Source organism: Apostichopus japonicus, chromosome 19 (assembly GCF_037975245.1).
Source record: "Apostichopus japonicus isolate 1M-3 chromosome 19, ASM3797524v1, whole genome shotgun sequence".
Lineage (NCBI taxonomy): Eukaryota > Metazoa > Echinodermata > Holothuroidea > Aspidochirotida > Stichopodidae > Apostichopus > Apostichopus japonicus.
In genome coordinates this window covers 20,614,335-20,635,135 of record NC_092579.1, presented here as the reverse complement: position 1 = coordinate 20,635,135, position 20,801 = coordinate 20,614,335, and the positions used below count along the sequence as shown (strand labels likewise).

The window sequence follows — 20,801 nt, the reverse complement described above, 5'->3', positions numbered from 1 at the left end:
TTGCAGTGTAAATCTGGGAATCACACAACACAAGATCTACAGTTACTTGTGCTCGCCACTTCGACATAAACACCGACTGGTGTGAGTTTAAGGGGGTCTGCACTATAGAATAGCTACCTGATTTGTGAACAATGATCATGACCTTGTCAGGTTTGTGCAATGTTCTTTTGTTGAACATTGATCCACCACCCTTTCTCTTATGTGGACATGTTGTCTGTGGTCAGCTTTATTATCTTTGATCATCTGGATCTCTGATTCATATTTGATATCACTCATAGACTGTAAGGTGATGTAATTTCAAAGCAATACCATGCTTTGATGTTGTTTAACAATACCAGCTGAATTTCAGTTTCATTATCAAGATCGAGTGAATCTAGACTCAGTGAATCTAGGCTAGGCTCGAGTGAATCTAGGGTACGCTCGAGCGGGAGCTACAGTAAACACTTGCAAGCTCTCAAGTTCTGAGCACCGTTAGCATAATACCAGTGTGTCCATAGATCGACAGCAACTTGCATCATGGAACCTTCCGGATCCCACCCATTTCTTGAAGGGTTTCAAGAAAATCTACGGATTAATGTAGAACAACATGATATTGGAAGTGGGAAGAAACTTCAGGTATTCTGAATGGTAGATTGGGTAGAAAGATGGCGGTGACCTAGTACAGTGGGGTCATCGGAGGTCCAATGTAATGCAAACAGTTCTTAGACGAGTGTTTATTGGAGTGCATGTAGAAAAAGGTAATAGAGGAGTGGACGTAAATTGTAAATTTCCCTAATTCTACCAGCTTTTGTCATCTCTACTACAAATTTTTAAGAGCAAACAAAAATATTGGCTCTGACAGGCTTGTAAACAGTGGTATCAGGATTACAGGTACTGATGATTCTACTGTACAATCATCAACTATTAAGACTACACTATCAAGGTCTACAGATGGATGTATTAATACTCCCATGGTCTAACTTGCTAGCTCCGGTACAGTGTTTATACAATGTGTACAATACAATATGTACTGTACCGTTTACAAGAAAGATCTTACACTACTGTATGTCAGTGAAAAAGTCACCATCAACAAGGACATGGTGCTGAGAGCACTTGCCAAGTGGAATCCCCGAGTTGAGCTGGCATGTACATTAACAAGTGCCAGAGAAACTCGTCCAGGAAACAGGAAACAGTCATTTCTTTACATGGTCGCTAAGGTTACACCGCACCGCCCTCTCAAGTTATCAACCCTGTCTGTGATTTGTATTTTTTTTTTATATATACTATGGTTTTAAATTCTCCATTGCAGACATTCCTCTATCAGATGTGACAATGATGCCTGGGATTCCTTGCACCCATCTGCCCAGGTCTACAATATAAGCAAGATTATTATACGTGAGTGAGTCACACTACTATGTGCTGTCATGGCAACTCAATATCACATGACAGAGAGCGTCTGCATGACAATGACCCAATAGCATTATAAACACAGTCCGAGCAGAGCTCTTGATCACACACACACTGGTCCTAATGTATATATGCATTCATTTCTTACACTGTTGATACTGTGCAGCTGCCTTGATCGAAGAAAAAAGAAAAAAAAAGAGGGGAAAAAAAGAAGGCTCGCAACCAAGGCTGACGCTACCAATTTTTTCTTGACGGAGATAACCTGCACAGCCTCCGTGAGATGATTTAGCTCTGAGGCACATCTTTCTCCACCTCTCTCTCTCTCTCTCGCTCTTTCTTGGCTGACTACGGCAGATATGGTGTGACTTTTAACTTGTACTATAATCAGTCTGTCCATCTAATTTTCATTCCCAGGATCCTTATAGAAAATCTTTGATGCATTTTGTATCAGGGCAGCAGCAAAATGCCTTCGCACTTTATGCAAAACGAGAAAACGAGAAATGCACGTCAAAATGTTGCAAGGGTAGGCATTCTCGTTTTTATCTTTGATAATTCTCTCCCACAAACAACTCTGGACATCAAACACGACGGATGCATTAAAAGCTGTAATTTACTCAGAGTTTCATTTCAAGTATTTTTTGTTTTTTGGTCTTTAATTAACTTTAAATATGCGTCATTTTTATGCATGTAAAGTAACTGTATGAAATTATCTGGATATTGACATTTTTCACAATGGAATGCAAACATCAAGTACTTGCTAATTAAGTATCATTTAATGAAATGATGATAGAATTTCCAACATCATGACTCGTCGTCTCCATTACTTGTAAGACCTACAGCACAAGCAACAATGGTGCTGTTCATTTAAAATCAAAAACTCTTTCTTTCTTTCTCCCTTTTTCATTACTTTCATTTTTTCAGTGTTGGGGGGTTGGGTGGGGTAGGGTGGGAGTGGGGAACAACCTTATGAGACAAATTAAATTTTTGAGTATAAGCGGCCTAAAACCAATTAACAGTATATAAGAACATAATGTAATGTACTGTGACATACAGAACTGAACAAGTCTAACAGACATAATATACTGTATACCGCAGGGTGGTGGACTGTAACTTGCACAATCATTTCAGGATATCCCCTGGTATTCATTTTGTGAGGTGGCCAACTGTTTGTGTTTTGCAACCACAAAAATACTACCAAACTTGCTGCCCCACTGTTTCAAAGAAATATAAAACATGCAATGATTGCAATACAACTTTATTAACCCATGCCATCATCTGACATTGAAAAATTGACTGTGAACACTAAATTATAGAAACATATAAAAGTTCTTCTGCCTATATTTTTTATCTTTTGAACATAGCATTTTTATCTAATTTTTTGTTAGGATGATTGACATTCTAATGGATGTTTAACAAAATTTTCTGGGCGATCAAGGCCCCCAGACCCCCCTCCCCCTCCACCGGGTCACAAACCAGTTACTGCCCTCTCACACTAGAAATCCCTGGTGAAACCCTGCTATTGTTCAGTGGCCTGTAATAAAGCACTGACCATGCATCTTCATAATACTGTATACATTCCAAAACATTGGTTTGGATATTTATGAGAGATGAGCTTGTACTTGTCTCCTCACAACCTTAGCACTCTCGGTCTACCCTGCCTAGAGTGAACCGGTAACCTTTTAACACAGTGCGCCCTCTATAACCGGCCCCTCCGGTCATTGCCCTTCCTTCTCATTCTACCATTCAACGAGGCTGCACACGTATTTTTCGAGTGGATTTTCTTCCCATCGGATTTCATCTTCATAATACATCTTCATAATACTGTATTATGAGAGTTTATATTGTCTGGAAAAGCACTAAGTAGTACTCTGTAATTAGCTCAAAATGAATTGTGTGCTTTATTCTCCCCTTCTCTGAGTTCTGTGCGTTGAGCTTCGTTAAAATGCAATCGATTATGTCACAGGGGTTGTTGTACTGTGGTGGTGGAATCAATTGCAAGTAATGAGATAATACGATATACTGCATGGACACTGCACTGTGTAGAGTACTGTATGCTGTGTAGTACTAATCTGCCTTAAAATGGCATTGTTTATGACACAAAGTTAATGTCAAAGATAACAACACACTCAACAACAATCAGAGTCAGACTAGAATATTCCACACCAAAGGTTTTCTTTGACATTTCTGATCGGTTGTTTATATGTATTTGTATCTGTCCAAAGATGTATAGCAGTCTTTTACACAGGCGTGATAGTACTTTCCAAGGTATCTTTCTGGGCGAATTCCGTAATAAATTTTTCCAATACGAAAAAAACATGTGTAGACACTTTGGATGGTAGAATGAGAAGGAGGGCAACGACCGGGGGAGCCGGTCGTTGAGGGTGCACAGTGTTAAAGAGGGCATACTTGGCACGGTAGAATGAGGTGCTAAGGTTGTGAGGAGACAGGTAAACTCGTCACTCGTAAATTAAAGAGACAAAATTCAGAGCCATCAAAACTGCTACACAAAGTTTTAACTCTAAAAAGTGTTTCCCTGTAAGAAAGCTGATTTGGTTGTCAAACACAATCGATGAAGAAAACGGAGGGTCTAAAGTACGTTCTTTGTGGGAATTCCTTTGGCCACCTCAGACGAGAATATTTTACTCAGCAGAAAGAAAACCAGATATATGTATTATAATATAGATCTATGCTTATGAAATAACCTTCCCTCACTATATAATATGGATCTATGCTTATGAAACAACCTTCCCTCACAGCGAGAATTTTTTTTCTTTTTCGTCATATCTGGAACTTTAATGTCTGCAGACAGAATGCTCTGCATGATCTCAGTCATTTCACAGAGATTTTATGGCACTATGTATCTAGATGAAATTAATGACTGTGGTGGAACAATTAATTTATTAGTCTGAAATTGACTTCGCACTAAAGTATGAACAGTACCCTCACCATTTATGACAAAAGTTCAAACTAATCAGCGAGACAAAAGTTGAAAATATCATTCAAATCGAGCAGTAACCTCAGGATTACCTTTCCAGCTAAAAATACCTAAATTTGCTGTTTTCAAAAAAGTTCGAGCGAGTAAACTCAGACCTCATGGTTCATTAATTAGTGTGTAGTCATACACGACCCTACAGCGAACATTTTAATATTAAGCTTTTACAAAAGATACCTTTGATAAATATTATTAACTTATTTCTGATAAGATCATGATTATTAATTAAAATACACTGAATGAGACCATCTTTCCATAAATTTCCAAGTATTCAGGGTTGCACAATAAACCACCATATGTAATTTCTTTTCAAAGTCATTCAACCTTTTCCATCAGTTTCATGTTTGAATGAATCCTATAAAGCTACTGTACAGTACTCGCAAACAGAAGCCCTGGAAATTAATTAGACCAAGGTATAGCTACACACGGGCAGATTCCCTGATAAACAACAGTAGGTCGGATAGAGTGGAGTACCTTTGCGCTCAAACGTTTGCACGCTGAATTACAGTGGTACTGTAGCTATGTCCAGCTGTCTTCAGTTGAACGGTTTGCCTTATCGATCAAAGAATTTCAAAACTTGGCGGCGCAAACCAGATAGAGTACTGTACATTGTGTAGATGCAGTAAGAAAGGTAGTTTATTCACAGACATATATTACTTGGGTGAGGAGGCTATTTAGTGATGAACACGTACACCCGTACAATATTAGCAATGTTACATTCATGGAACTTAGGTCACATTTCCCTCCCTCCATTCCTTCTAACCCCCCCCTCCACCCCCAACACTCTCCTTATAGATCTACAATACTATTCACAAAACTGCCCCCATTTTTTTGCAGACCTTTCTTCTTGCTGATGATCGAGGGGCAAACTGATGATTGATCCACTGTGAGGAATTTATATGCTCTATTACACTTACTGTAGGTAACTCCAAACGTACAAGGATGACTTCAGGCTCAAATTAAATTTCATAATTTGTACTGAGTGTTTCAAATGTTGACAAACACTACAGTCAGGTTATATTTCTATTGTGAGAAGTAATCCATTTCAAAACATCTGAGGCTCACAAATCAGACATCTAGACTACTGACAATAGTCTAACAAACAGACTATTAGGTCACTTCCTCATATTTGCAACACAAAATTCATTTAGGAAAATATAAGATTGTATTTATGGCCTCAAATAACATAAATTTACAACGCATCATCGCAATTTGTCAAGGACAGAGTTGTTCAATGTTATCGGAGGATGCTCGGCAGGTTACTGTACATATGCAGTTGTTTCGGTTGAGTTATTAGAATTGATAAAACATTGGATAAGCATAAACATTTAGGCCTCCTGCACCAAGGAGCTGATGAGGTCATCATTAAATTTAGCACTTTAAAGTAGCATCCCAGAGGTTAAGCATTTTGTACATGTCTTGAAAAGCAAAATAGCTATATATTGCAACATACTAGCACTCTTTTTTGCCTTTGTCTATCATATATCAAGACTGAAAATTCTGCCTATTGTAAGTCCAGCACCCCCAACCCCCTCCACTTCCCCCTTTAAGGATCGTGCAAATGACAAATGTTATCAATTTTAATGCAAAATTGCATCACATTAACCTTTATAAGCAAGCAAATACTATTTTACTCAGAGCAAGGGAAGAGTAAAGTTGGCGGCACATGAATACCTCAGCCAAGCTGTGTTGACTGTATGCTACGGTACAGTAAACTATCTAAATATTTCGTGAAATAATGTATTGTATTCCTTGTCAGATAAAGACCGTCATAAATGCGAAGAAAGTACAGCTATATCATAGACATGCACTACATGAAATTTCAACTCAAATGTCTCACTAAAACTGAAAAAAAAGTGTACTTTCTTATTGAACTGCAGGCATGAAATAAATCCCAGGTGGTGTAACTGTCAAGCCAAGCAGGATTACAGAGGATTTGTGGCTTCACTAAATGCTTCATTGTTTGGGTAATTCATTACTTACATTGATGCATCCTGTATCTGCACATTGCTTCCAGTCAACTCTACAAGGATATGAGGATCATTGCACAAGTAGTTCCATCCCCGTCACCCCCCCCCCCACCCTCCCCACCCTTTCTCCTTCCCACTCAAAAAACACAGAAAGAATAAAGGTTTGGAGAATTAATTGATTAATTCCCATACCAATGGTAACCACATACTATATTTCCTACAGTAGGAAACTTCACTGGTACTCACCAAGCCTGGTACTGTATTCCACAAATTCATAATCATACGTGATGAAAGATGGAGGAAGAGAAACCTATGCAGTCTTTGAACAACACTGTGCCTCTCTTAAACAGAAAACTCAAGACTTATATTTTCATGAGGCCTTTTGTACAGTACAGTAGGATGAATCCACTGGAAATTCTATCCAGTATATTACAGCAGCAGCTACATATTATGCTAAAACCTTAGAAGCTACAAGTGTGTATAAATTCTTCATGTGCTAACATGATGTACAGTATGTACAGTACTAGAGCTGGCAAGTGCACACTTTTCATTCTACAAGCACAGCAATGCAAATGGGGCCCTCTATGTTACCCTCTTGAAAGACAGAACCAAACATCCTTGATCAGTATTAAATTTGTATGATAATAATGAGCACTATTTCTAATACTTGGCAGTATTTTATATCAGTAGTTTTGTTAAGCCACTGCCACTTGATATTTGTAAGCTTTTTCCATTTGGGGACAAATTAATGGGAGGTCACAAATATTTTTGTTGAAATATCAAATATTGAATACTAATTCAATAATATTACTGTAGCATACAGTGTACTACTCAGGAAACCTTGTTAGTTGGCAGAGTATACCATAACATGTTGAACAAACTGGCAACTTGCTTTCATGACTTAAGCTTTGAAGTTTTCACAATCTGTTAAAGATCGTTTGTTTTCTGTTTGTTCATTTCATGAGCAATTCCATTAGTCACAGCAAGGGTGTAAAACTTACATGATCTGCAGTGATAATGGCAGCAACTACATACCGATAGAATGTTGTATATAAATGAATCATTGAACACAGCAACATGAATCATTCTGCTCATGCTTCAATGTTGTCCACCAAGAGAGTTTTGTCCTCACTGCCACAACATTCTTGCAATTTTGAAGACTGAGAACTCATGCAGTACTATTTGCATAGCAACTACCAACCATCACTATGCTGACTGTAGTGCTGTACTGTACATAATATGGTACTGCACAGTATAGTACTTACAGTACAGGGAATCCATTAAGAGAGCTGTAAAATTGAAGACATTACAGTATTTATGCAGTGAGGAAGTATATTACAAAGTTTGGTAGACAGATGTTACACATACTGTATGACGTTCCAAAAAGGTAAAAAATACTTTTCTAGTATGAATTCCTATATTGTAGTAACTATAACTTACCTGTCTCCACATAACATTAAAACACAAACCCAACATTGTCAACTGATATGAATTGTCTGGATACTGTACTGTAGGTGTTGAGTGACATTACATGACCCACCTCCCCATTCCAAGCATAGATACTCAACACTCATATCATTTGGATATACAGTAGTCCACAGTGAGGTAGAGAATTGTAATACAGGGAGAAAACTTCTGCATGCAGAGCCTCAGAAGCCTTTTGCAGAGATAGCAGTCACTATCGTAACATACTAGCTGAAGGAAGCTTTGAATCTAGACCACAACATTAACAGACAAGATCACTACTTCTATGTACAGTACATGTACAGTACAGTACCTCCTATACAGACCATAGCAGTTATAAATGCTGCTGGCAGGTCACTGGGTAATTTAATACAGCACTGGCAATCAGAGGCCATGAGAACACCAACCATGCATATTGCTGCCTGCTTACTCACCCTGCTCAGTTGTGCCTTTTGAATGGGAAAAACAACCACAGTGGAAATGAAAACTCTGGAAAAACCTTGGGTGATCAATGTTTGCCCTCTAGTGCACTCTGTACAATTAACTTTACTGTGCAATATCTGATGGGTTTGACTGTAGTTAAATTTCTCATCAAATGGTGCCCATTCTCGGGAACAGTCACGGGTAACACTGTGTATTAGCAAACAACAACCCACATACAGTATTTGACAGAAAGGTACTGTACTCTAGTGCAATGAGTACAGTAACTATTTATCCATGGAAGTACAGTACTACTGTACACAATTCAAACCATCACCCCTCTCCCTCCCCCCCCCCCCTCAATCTCTCTTTGTTGATACTTGTGCTTTCTAGGGATAAATGATATGTTCAGAAACAGCACAGTTCGCTCAATTCCAACATTCTCAAAAGCCACCGTCATAAAGCAACTACTCGAAGGCATATTAGATAGATGCTAATTTATCAAACCTACTCTGTATTTCCCAAAATTCCATTGTAATTGATAACACTAACTTTACCATTACGGGTGACCTTCTGTATATGGTAATTTATCAAGGAAATAAAGTTTAATTTGCAATTAAACAAGGATTCCATTTGTTTCCCGACATTCATTTCAGACAGTTTTCCATTTAGTTCTAATTAATTACATGTAAGAAACATGGGACATTTTCTTCCTTCACATTTTGAATACTTGAAACTTGACTACCTGTCCAGCAAGAACTTAAACCATACTTTGACGGAAACTGTCAGTGACAACTACACCAAAGACTGATTAAAATCAACTCAAAAATCTGCTTTAAAATGCAAAGGAAGTATCATAAAAGTATTGTTATAGTTATTGTCTACCCTAGATTTGTTCTTAAAAGCATCAAATCTTTATTTAACCTATACAGATTAAATTGCTGTGAATGAATCTATTTTAAGCAACGGCTCATAAATAAGCATGTTAGCTATTCACTGTTTGGTTGAATTCAAACTAGTGGACTTGGGGAACTGCATGGGATCAATTTTAAATGAGGAACCTGTCGGAAGACACACTACTCATTATCTGCAGAAGTCCTTAATTACTCGCCAAATTAATGCTCTCAGCAGGAAAAAAAAAACTTGGCTAATAAATTAGTTTGCTGTTTCGTGACGAGAACATTATGTAAAAAAACTTGATGGACATGTCAAAAGGATGGGAAAACAGCAACAGAACGCAAAAAGCTGTGTTAAAGGAGACACAAACACAAACCATCGTCATTGATCTATGAGATTTATAGAGATAAATGTAATGAACTACTTCCCTCAAACAGCTAAGAAGAATAATGCTCCATTTCGGAGATATCGCATTAAATGTTTCCTGACATGCCAGACGGAAGATTTGATCCACTGACAAACATGGCAACATCAAGCCACAAATGCCTCAAAGCTTTAAGGCTTCTGGCTGTATTGTTTGCAATGTTTAGTTTTTATATATTAATGTAGGTGGGTTTTGAGAACACTGAATCTAAAATATCGAAACTGTTAAACATGACTTACAGTAATGATGACACTGATTTCAGTGTCAACACTTTTTAGAAAGTGAAAAACTTTTCGGATCCTAGTGGCACTATGATCTCTCGCAGATTTACAAAACGACAGCTGTCCGACACGACTGCCGTACCTATATTCTATCTCCCAAAAGGAACAAGGTTTTACTTAGCTGTTTGGAGGGGGGGGGGGGGGGGGGGAAGGGGGGACTTGTTCTTCACAGAGATCTCTGTCATATCAGATACAGTAAATATGATGGTCAATGGGTTTGTGTCTCCTTTTAAACAGAGAGATTCTGTAACCGACCACAGTCAACTGTACCAATTCCTTGTAAATATACAACTGTGATAAATGCACACGATGTGTACTGTACCACTATAAACTACTGTATTGTAGGAACTGTAAAATAATGTCCACAAACTCAGTCAGACCTTGACATGTGTCTCAAATGGAACATTGCATTTTATTTGTCCATATAGATCAACCTCTTCAATGACTTATTCCTAATCCAGACCCTCTTGGGGTCAAGGATTCTATGACCAAAAGTTAAAGTGAATTCTTGTTTCTATGGTACCTACTGTACCGCCCACTTTGGAAAATCTCTTAAGCTTGAAAATGTGCCTACCTCAGACAAACTACAGTACAACTCTACAGATGTTTTGCACAGGTCCATCATAATGCGAGGTCAGAAAAGGTCAAAAACTGAAAAAAGTTGACTGCAATGATTTGCAGAGGACTGGTGGTTCTGATGGACAATTTGGAGGAGGTTAGTCTAGGCTGCCAATTTACTGTATATAGGGAAAATGTTCAAAAACCATTTTTTGGATAGAAAAACTGGGATCTTAGGAAAATCAGTGAGAATGCAACATACTGTACAATAGTATATAAAGAGCTATTTAAAATGGACACAAATGAAACTAAAAAAAAAACATTTTGTTACCTCTAGGAGATAAGAACCCCACCTCCCTCCCTCTCCCAACCTCCCTCCCTCTCCCCACCTCCCTCCCTCTCCCCACCTCCCTCCCTCCCTCCCCACCTCCCTCCCTCTCCCCACCTGCCTCCCTCTCCCCACCTCCCACTCCCCCACCTCCCACTCCCCCACCTCCCTCCCTCTCCCCCACCTCCCTCTCTCCCCCTTCCTCTTATTTGTCATTGCCTCTAACATTGTTTAAATTGAGAAAAGTATTGCAAACTGTTAGAACAATGTGTTCATTTGACAATCTGTGATCCAAAAAATGTTATAGTGAATTTTTTTTCTTTTTCATACTGTACTTACTGTACCATAAGCCAAAAAACAAAAAAAGATAAAAAAAAAATACAAGAACATTTTTTTTATAAAGTATGGTGGTACTGTAAGTTTATGAAACATTTGTGGTAACAATTTATTATACAATCTTTGTCCAACCAGAATCCTTTTCCAACACTCCTAGAGAACAGTAACTATACGCAAGAATTGTTTTATAGAGCAGTCTAGTTATTACATCCTTCTGATTGTGCAACAAGTTGTAACCAACTTTTAATACGGATTGGTGATTCCAAGGGAACAAAATACTAGGTCAAGGAATAAACCGTCCAAAGGCTGAATTAACTCTTGTCTGGAAAGAATAAGGATCTCTGTAGTACCAGTAGACCACGACATGTTTGTGTACAGCTACTGCTGCAGTATTGCCAGTGTGCACATATGGTTGCAGCAGTCAACAAACCATACTTGCATTTACTGTGTCAAAATACATACTACATGCTACTTGGTATTGTACAGCTCAGGTACTCAGGTCAACACTGCAGTACTACTACAGTATGTAGCAGAATCTTTGCAGTGATTTATGAAGATGGGATGTCAGGTTATTGACCTAGGCGCTGAGAGGCCAATCTCTCCCATTTTTTTTTCATTTTTTTTTGTGGAGGTGCGTGCATAAATATGAAACTGTCTGCGATACTGCATTTGTTAACCAACAGGGAAAACCTGAACTGCACAGATTCTTCTCACAAGTCGGTGTGGAGGAAAATTCCTCAATTATGTTTGCTTTTCGAATTTGGAAATTTTACAAGTCGTTAAGAGGGGTACTCGTCTTATCAAAGCTTCATTAAAATGTACACTGATATACTATATACAGTAAAGACATATGTTGAACAATATGCTTGCACAGAGCTGAGTGAGTGTGTTTCAACTATAACAATGACAGTAGTACCGTAGTAGCTCTACTGTAAAACCATAAGTTTTCCGCGTTACGGAATACGGACAAATTTCACCGAATCAAGGGTAGATAACGGAAAAAGAAATTTCAATGCAGTCGTAAAATATAAAATTGAAACTGATGAAATAACAGGGAAAACATGCCTTGTTATTTGATAGTTTTCATCTTATTATTATGATTAAAAACCACTATTTAAACCCACTATTTGCAGCGTAAGCCGACTGCGAGTACCTAGAACTAGCCCCCCTAGCTGTGATAAAATACACACGGGTACACATAGTGAGTGGAAATCCTCACATGAGAGGAGAGATGTCATCTCAAAACATGTGATATACTGAACTCTGCTCTACAACAGAGAATCTTGAACTTGACATGCTTGTACTCATCCAGACCTGTTATGTACAGTACTAGCTACAGATGTCATCTTTCTTTTCCAAACATGGTCTTAGTCCTTCTACTGTACCTAAGTTCTGAATAATTGGTCTTCAACTTTCTCAGGCTATCTAGCTCTGACCTGTCACATTTACTATCTTGAATTCTCTTAATTAAGTACTGTCCTCTTCATTATTAAACAGTTTAAATAAACTGATGGACCACATACAGTATGCTTGTCAGTCCTATGGCAGCGCAAGTCAAGGAGTTGCTTTAATTGATTTATAGCAAAGTACAGTACTGTAATGCAATACCATTTATATCAATGTGTTTCCAATCTCTTCTTTTCTTCAGTTCTAACATCTCAATACAGAATACAGAGGCACCCTCCTCGCCAGGTACCGTCCCTAATTATCAGATGTCATCTAGTCTAGAATGTAGACCAGAAAGTGATCAGGTATAGCAGTCTTTGGATATGAAGCTAGCGTAACCAGATGGCAATTTCACATACTGTACTGTACACTAGTGTGCATGGAATATTTAATATACACGTCCACATACCGTATACTGTACATATATTCTCAATTGCGTTTTAATTGACATCTCACAAAACTGTTCAGCTGGCTGAGGTGAATTGTCATAAGGTATTCCTGGATGGCAAATGTTTGGCATTGGTATACAGTACAGTACATGGTTGTAAGTAAAAGCTTTACACATTCCAGCAGCCTATATATTCAAAGACACAACCAGTCTTTTTTTCAAGAGCGGGTTTTCGTATTGCTGCACAACAAGATAGTCGTGAATAAACTGTCAATTTGCAATGGTTCTTAATTTAGAACTAAAAACAAATTCCTATAAATATCATTTAGCCGTAGGGGTGGAATTAAAATTTGTTATTTTGGTATAATTTATCAGTTGATGTGGATCTTGCAAATTAACAGAACTTGACATCATGAGAGCATATACTGTACAGTATGACATGAAATTTAATATTAACATGTTTAGATCAATTAGAGAACCTGAAAAGGAATTAACTGCACTTTTCAGCCATTAGATGCCCAAAATTTACCTGCAATGTATATCTGAATGTACACGAAATAGCCATTTACATTCGACCAATCGTCAACCTTGGTGACTTTCCATTTATAGCCTTGAAAGGTGGAAAGGTCTTGAAACATGTAACCATGGTTATATCTTGACTCATCTAAATAGGCCTGTGTATGTGGCACACTGCTGTAACCTCCATCCCACCACACATTAAATGCATTTGTGAATATCAAGTACTAGTGATTCATCAGAATGATCAGACATTTGGACAACAGACTGCTCGTCATCCTTCATCTTCAGGTTCCAATCTGTCAATAAGTTCCTCTCATGATATTCATGCATGTCCTTCATTCATCAATTTTGGTATTAATGCACCTCCAACCAGGTGATTTTATCCAAGGTTGGAAATTAAGCCAGTGGGAAACAATGAATATACTCTTTATTGGTTAAAATTAGTAAATTGAAACATTGAAAATAAATTAAGTACAATGTATCATAACCGCATCATCCAGTTGACGTATTGCAGACTGAAAAATGAATTTTACACAACCAGTAGTAATAACAACAACATAATTCAAGTCAGATTGATTCTGTATAGGATTCCTATAAATGACACAGTGCAGTACCTCAATTCAATGGTCTTGTACCTGTAGCTAACATACTGTAGCCAATGATGTACAATAACTCAATTCATTGCTTACAGTACTGTACATACTGCAGCCAATATATATACAGTACATGTACGCCACTTCTTTACCTGATGACAACACATCGACAGTGTACAGTACACCTGTTGATCAACATGGAAGGGTGAATGTGTTTTCATTTTATAATTAAAAGAAAACACATGTGTGCAGCCTTCAGCTCAGCAGTTTTAAGTAGCATTCCCAGGACTTTCAGAAAACTAAAATATTATGTACAATGCAATCCAATCCAATTCAAACTACTGAGAAATACCCACCCGTAGGCAGGGGAGAAAAATGACATTCAGAGTTTAAAACGTATCTACTGTAGTACTGTACTGTAACATCACCACATATTTTTTGTTGGTGTGTTGCGATGTACAGGAAAATGCCATTGAGAACATGATTTTAGCTACAAGTAGCTCTTGTAGGCACCTACATTTCTCATCAATTGGCTGAAATTGTACAAATTCTATAGGCCTGTTTCAACACTATACTGTAAGTCAGCAATGCAGCTCAACAGTGGAGTATGCTGTACCTGCTCTTTACATGGTACAGTACATCACCAGAATGTGAACAATTTAATGTAAACCCAGCTTCAAGGCAAGTATGTACCAAAAGTACAGAAAGTTGTGCAGTCACCTGTTCCACATGCTGTGATATTGGCTCTACTGTTTTGATTTCCGAGATACTCATCATCGAAGGTCATAGGTCAGAAATGAATGTTTGGCAGGCGTGGTAAAGGCCTATATCTATAACATACAGTATAAACAAAGGGCAAATATAGACTAATCACCTAAGAAGATGACTATATCCACAGTTGAGTGTTAAAGATCCTTACAAAATGCACCATGACCTCATTGAGAAAGTTAACTTGATGTTTCCTGATCAATGTTTTTGTTACCATGTGATAAACACATTAAGTAAATATTAGACCAGCCAAAACCCATGAAGAATTGTCTGGCTGAAGCAATCCTCAACTCATGAAAGATCCAAATGACATGCCAGAATACATGTATAATACTATATACCGAAATGCTGTCTCAGATGATGCTGAAACCTTTCTAAGGATATACTGTATGTACTATTTAATGATTCCAGTTCCAACTTTTCAAACAGGCTAAAGGATTTCCTATGTATTGTACAGTCAATATAGTGAAGTATTCACAGGATACTGTAATTAAGTCTGTGTCTCTGAGACTTAAAAATGTACTTAAACTATAAATTTATATACATGAGCGAGTAGAGAGGGAGAAACATTGAATTAACTGCGCCCATTTTGATAGCTTATATTGCTAAGATATAAAATATTGAAATGCACAAATCATTTTATTCGAATATTATAAATGAACAGGGAACAATTGAATATTTTGTGATGCCATATGAATTGTTCATCACATCAAACTGCCTTTGTTTTTCATTGACTGCAATCAGGACCCCCTCATGCTTACATAATATTTGCATTTTGAAACATGCCAACCTCAAATGACCTTTGAAGTCCACTAAAAGCACCAAAGTTCATCAACTCAATACAAGCATCCGCAGATGACAAAATGTAAGATTAAAAAATAACTTTTTTCATGACAAGAGTATTTACAAGGTTTCATTTGTTTGACCTAATATGACCTTTGACCGTCATTAAAATGAGGATCCTTGAAATCACTGTGTGACATCCACAAACAAAATTTTCAGATAGTGTTTATGAGGCTTTTAAGTAAATGAGTCACCTTCAAAGAATGAACTGAATAGGATTAAACCAGAAAAAGTATGCAGTCTCAATCACTTTGAGCCAAATTTACCGATTCAACTACTGTACTTCCCATAGGTCTGAAGAACTGGATGAAGTTAGGTAATATAGTAGTTGCATGTACCCCTGAGATCTGACCTTCAGTAGAGCTACAGTATCCACATGTAACTAATGACCTGCTGTGGTCTAAAGAATAGAAACCATCTTAATGATACATGTACACACTACAGTAGCCCAGCAATAATTTATGTTAAATACCAATGTATGTTAAATACCAAACCATCCATTTCGATACAATGAAGTTAATGGGCTGTAAACTACATGTTGTATATGTATTTACATGGAAACCACCAATGTCAAACTTGCCACAATATTATGGAATGGAAGTACTTATATATGGCCTACTGTATAGTGTACAACATGGTACTGTATGAACCTACTGGTATTTACCTACTGTACCTAGTAGGTGATAACCTCTTCCTGTGCAGAGAACACAGTCTGTAATGGCATCCAAAAGGTCAAATGATTTTCCTATTAGTTGAAAACTGGTGCAAGGATTTTGGAAACTGACACTGAACATGTAAGTACCTGTACATGGGTACAGTATGATGAATGTAGATGACATGATTGACATCATTTACATTCACTCAAGGTTGGGTTTTATATTAAGTTGTCTGTACACTGCCTCCAATATTTAGCACAAAAAAGGAGACAAAAAAAGGAGATGTAGAAAAAAAAGAGCACTTTGTTTTCTAACTACCCAAAGTACTCCCAGACATTAAAATTGTCACAATAGGCAATAAAATGTACCTACATTCCCAGTGAATGACCTATCACAGTGGCAGCAAATAAAACTAGTTTAGTATGTGACCATTTGTGACTAAATATATCACCAGCACATTTGGAAGGAATTTGGAAGGCATGACCTCTTTAAATGGATATATATTCCAGTGGCAGACAAGGTACTACTTATAAGAAAGGCAATACACACACACCTACTGTATTTGAAACCCTCATCTCTGTATCTTGTTCCTAATTCATGATATGGTTGATTGAATGGACCCTATTTTGGTTGGCTAAACCCTAGATTTCTCCATGGATTAGATCACACAGTAGGTGGTCTGTGATGTCATCATCATGGTACAGTAGATCATTTTCAAATGTTTTAGTTTTCTATTGTAATCTAGTTGTTGATTTATCCTTGAAACTTGATACCTTTGGAATGTTTGCTTAGCTGTCAATGTTCCCTGTATTTAGATTGTCATGAAAATGCAACTATTTTCTAGAAACATTACTTTCCTCTGTGAATAACTGAGCTAAATATTATAAAGAAAAACAATAACATTTGCAGCTAAATTGCCTTGATGACATCATTTACTCTGCTGTTGCCAGACGCATGAATTTCACACAAAAATCACAAAATTTAGAAAATTTTAATATCTTCATCAAGCAAAATGCCATGAGGATATGGTTTTATACTAAAGATGTAGAAAATTTACAGCATTTTTTTGTTCTGCAAATCAACTTCAGCCACGAAAATCCCTCTAAGTGTGGCTGTCTGATGGTCTGAGATGACTAGGTATATATTGTTGATAAACCTCATTCTATTCACACTGGTTGTCAGAACATTTACAGTAAGAGCACTCATTCGTGACGTACTGTACACATTTGTACAGCACCTGCATTCACACCCACATGTTGCCTTCTGATAGAGAAGAGTATAGAGGTTTTTGTGTACTCACCAAGGTGGATCTACTGTATTTAATTACCAATACATATGAATTGCATTCAAGCTTTGGGTTTCTTGTTATCACGTTTTGTAAAGTTTTTTTTCACTTTGACCTCCGTAAAAAGCCCAAAATGTTGTCTTTTGTGTGTCCTCAATACGTTGAATCCACATAATCAAACCAACATAAATTTTGAGTTATTTTGTCACACATACAGTACACTACATACACACTATCACCAAACAAAAGTCCTGCCATCGACAGGGACTCAAAAAGAACTACTCTATGGTACCAACATCCTAATTAAGTGAATGTTCACAGCCTTTGGCAAACAGTGGTGTAACTGTGCATATAACTGACCAAAATCATTGTTAAATTAAATAGTTTGATACACGTCATATTGAGTGAAACATGTGGCGTATTGTACAATAAGTTAATATGTCACTCCATGGAGTTGAATATGAGCTACATACAGTGCATAATTTAAACAAGAAGCATCCAGATCCAGAATCTATACCTTTTCTACGAATTGGTAATTATGCAAGATGTGATGAAACAGGGTTGTCATGGTTCATTTTGTCCTTAAAGTCTTTCAAAAATTACATTTCAAACATTTTCAACTTGCAAGTGAATGCTGTACCTTGGCCAGCTTATAACAAACTGAACTACTGTTATAGTACAGTAGGATGTCCTTTAAATGTAAAGCTTGTGTAAGGAACATTCCATTTTCATGTAGGAAACAGTTAACCAGGAAGGTTGTGATTCCTTGCCAAGTTTCATACCAAAGCATGCAATGTAATGAGGTTATTAAAGTTTTGATCCTTAATTTTCTTTGAGCTTAAAAGATAACGATATACAGTAATTCCGACACCCACTGAATTGAATCTACTGTGCATACACAATATGTAGGTAGTTTATTTCAACTTCAGTTAAGAATAGAACTTCAGTTAAAAGTTTGTGTTTACAAGGTATTCAGACTTTAACCTCTGGTGACCTCAACTGACCTTTCATCTCTTCAAGACACAATCAGGTTTATGTACTCACTACAGTGGATCTACCTGCTAAACAATGAAGTCCATCTCTGCTTTGCTTTTGTAGTTACCATGTTTACTAGGTTTTAGCCTATTGATCTAAATGGCATTTTACCACTACAAGATCAGTAGGGTTCTTGGAAATGTTACTAAAGGTGGATCTACATACAAAGTAAGGTAGACCACATCACTTGTTGACAAAAAGATAATTCATAAACTACCTTTTTTGCAAATTGAATATTTGGTTAATTATTCTGCATCCGACTACCTGTCAGCAGCTTTTTTGATTCGTATCTTGGAAAATCCAGCTGACATGAAGCTGTGGTTTTGGTTTCCTCTGCATGGAGTTTGAGCAAAATATCAGCAAATGTGTCAGACTAGCCTAATATAAGCTCTGTTATATATTGCCACTGTTATAAGTTCACTACTTAACACAACAATGTACCAGAAAACCTTTAAATTGCTGTGAGTGAGTGTTTAATGACTGCTACTGTCATAAGGTTGCCAGTGCAATTTTTTCAAAATGGTGATTTAGCTTTATACAAGAATTTTTGTTCCAACTTGAAGGATATATAACTCTGTGCCAAAGCTCACAGAACAAATTACTTCAGTATGTTTTAATACCATAAGAGGATATTAACTTGTTGAAGTGGCAGCTTTATGACAGTTTATGTTAGGTATTATCTATTTGGTAAGGGTAAACTTCTTTGGCATAGGCTATGCTAGGGCTATTTCTTCCTGATTCACTGATATTGTGACCACAAAAGAAACTGGCGGTGCACATGAGTGGTGCATTACCTATCCTGCTAGTCTTAAAGTGAGGGACTACAGTACTAAGTCAGGCATATACTTCACATGAGCCAGGTCCCAATGTATCTACCGTCATGCCTAGGCTATTATTGTTTTGTTAGCCTTTGCTGGGCCCCAGCCTAGTTAGGCTACAATACTGCCAGTAGTACAGCCTACACTACAGGCTAGTACTAATTACTAGTAGTAGCACTAGGCTAGTGTTAGCCTCAAGTTATTTAGCAGAACTTATTACCAGGGCTATACATTACACTGAGAGCCTATTACTACAATAACAATAGGAAGCTGCAGAACCTTTAGCTGTGTATGCGTGAAATTATGTTACAGGGTCGCGCACCGCTGGTCACACCATTACTTAGCATAGGCCGAACTTCGGTCCGTGCATCTGTAACCAACTACAGGTTAGGCTAGCAGTGGTTTGTTCGAGATGACGACTATCTGCCATGTTGTTGTTCTACCAATTATTAAAAACAAGGTGAATATTTATGTGAGAAGATGCTTACCTTGGAAATTTGTCTTTTCACTGAGAAGAAATTTAATGGTACTCTTCACTGAAGAAGAATGCAAGTTATAATTCTGGCGAGTATATCGGTTGTGAAAGCTTGATATTTTCACAGATATTCCAGTCTATTCGTCATTTCTCTACCACCCAGTATATAATAATAATAAAGAGAGGGCGCTGTGCTAGATTGATCAGTTTGAGGTCAATTGACCATATTTACCTTTCTGTCACTGGAAAATCAGCTATGACATAACAAAAGTAGATGTCAACCATTGCATTAACAACTGTCAAAATAAAATTAATAGTCACAGGAAACGGAAAGAGAAGTGGCATTCCCCACCTCCATTGACAGTCAAAGTTAGACCAACCTTTTGTTTAGACCTAATTCATATTCTTAACGTCTAAACTTACTTTGATGAGGGAGAAACGAATTCCCCCACAACGTAGCTAGGTTAACGTGATCAGGTCTGACAAGTGGGGAAGGGGAAGATCCCAAAAATTCTTTATAGTTATCCCAACAAACGTGTGGTTCTTTTTTAAATGAACTCTTATACATGGTTTATTATATTTATGAGACCTGGAACATTTTTTCAAATATTTCGATAATTGCATATTTGACATACATGATAGATGAACTTCCATGCACTTTACAGTGTGGTCATCTGGCGTGGCTTTCCAATGTAAACACGTAATACTCTCATCGCAAATGAATTTTTATTGTTCAAGCTGTTTTGCCATCCATCTCCACACCCTTTCACACAAGTTGTAAATTAGAAGATGTCATTTTTTACCTATGTAACTACATAGTAGGCCTATACAGTTGCATTTTTCCCTCCACAAATGAAATATTGGTTCATACATAAACACTATTCCGTATCCTTAACAGTCAGTTTGCAAGGTGCAGGGG

General features: G+C 37.4%; 1 protein-coding gene across 1 annotated transcript in view; it reads right to left on the bottom strand.

The window, feature by feature from the left end:
• LOC139960440 (uncharacterized) overlaps window positions 1–20,063 on the bottom strand; it is a 45,520-nt gene extending 25,457 nt beyond the window's left edge. The window contains exon 1 of the mRNA XM_071958790.1: window positions 19,896–20,063. The gene's annotated coding sequence lies outside the window, so the exon portion shown is untranslated. The remainder of the gene's footprint in view (window positions 1–19,895) is intronic.
• Between the last annotated feature and the right edge of the window lie 738 nt (window positions 20,064–20,801).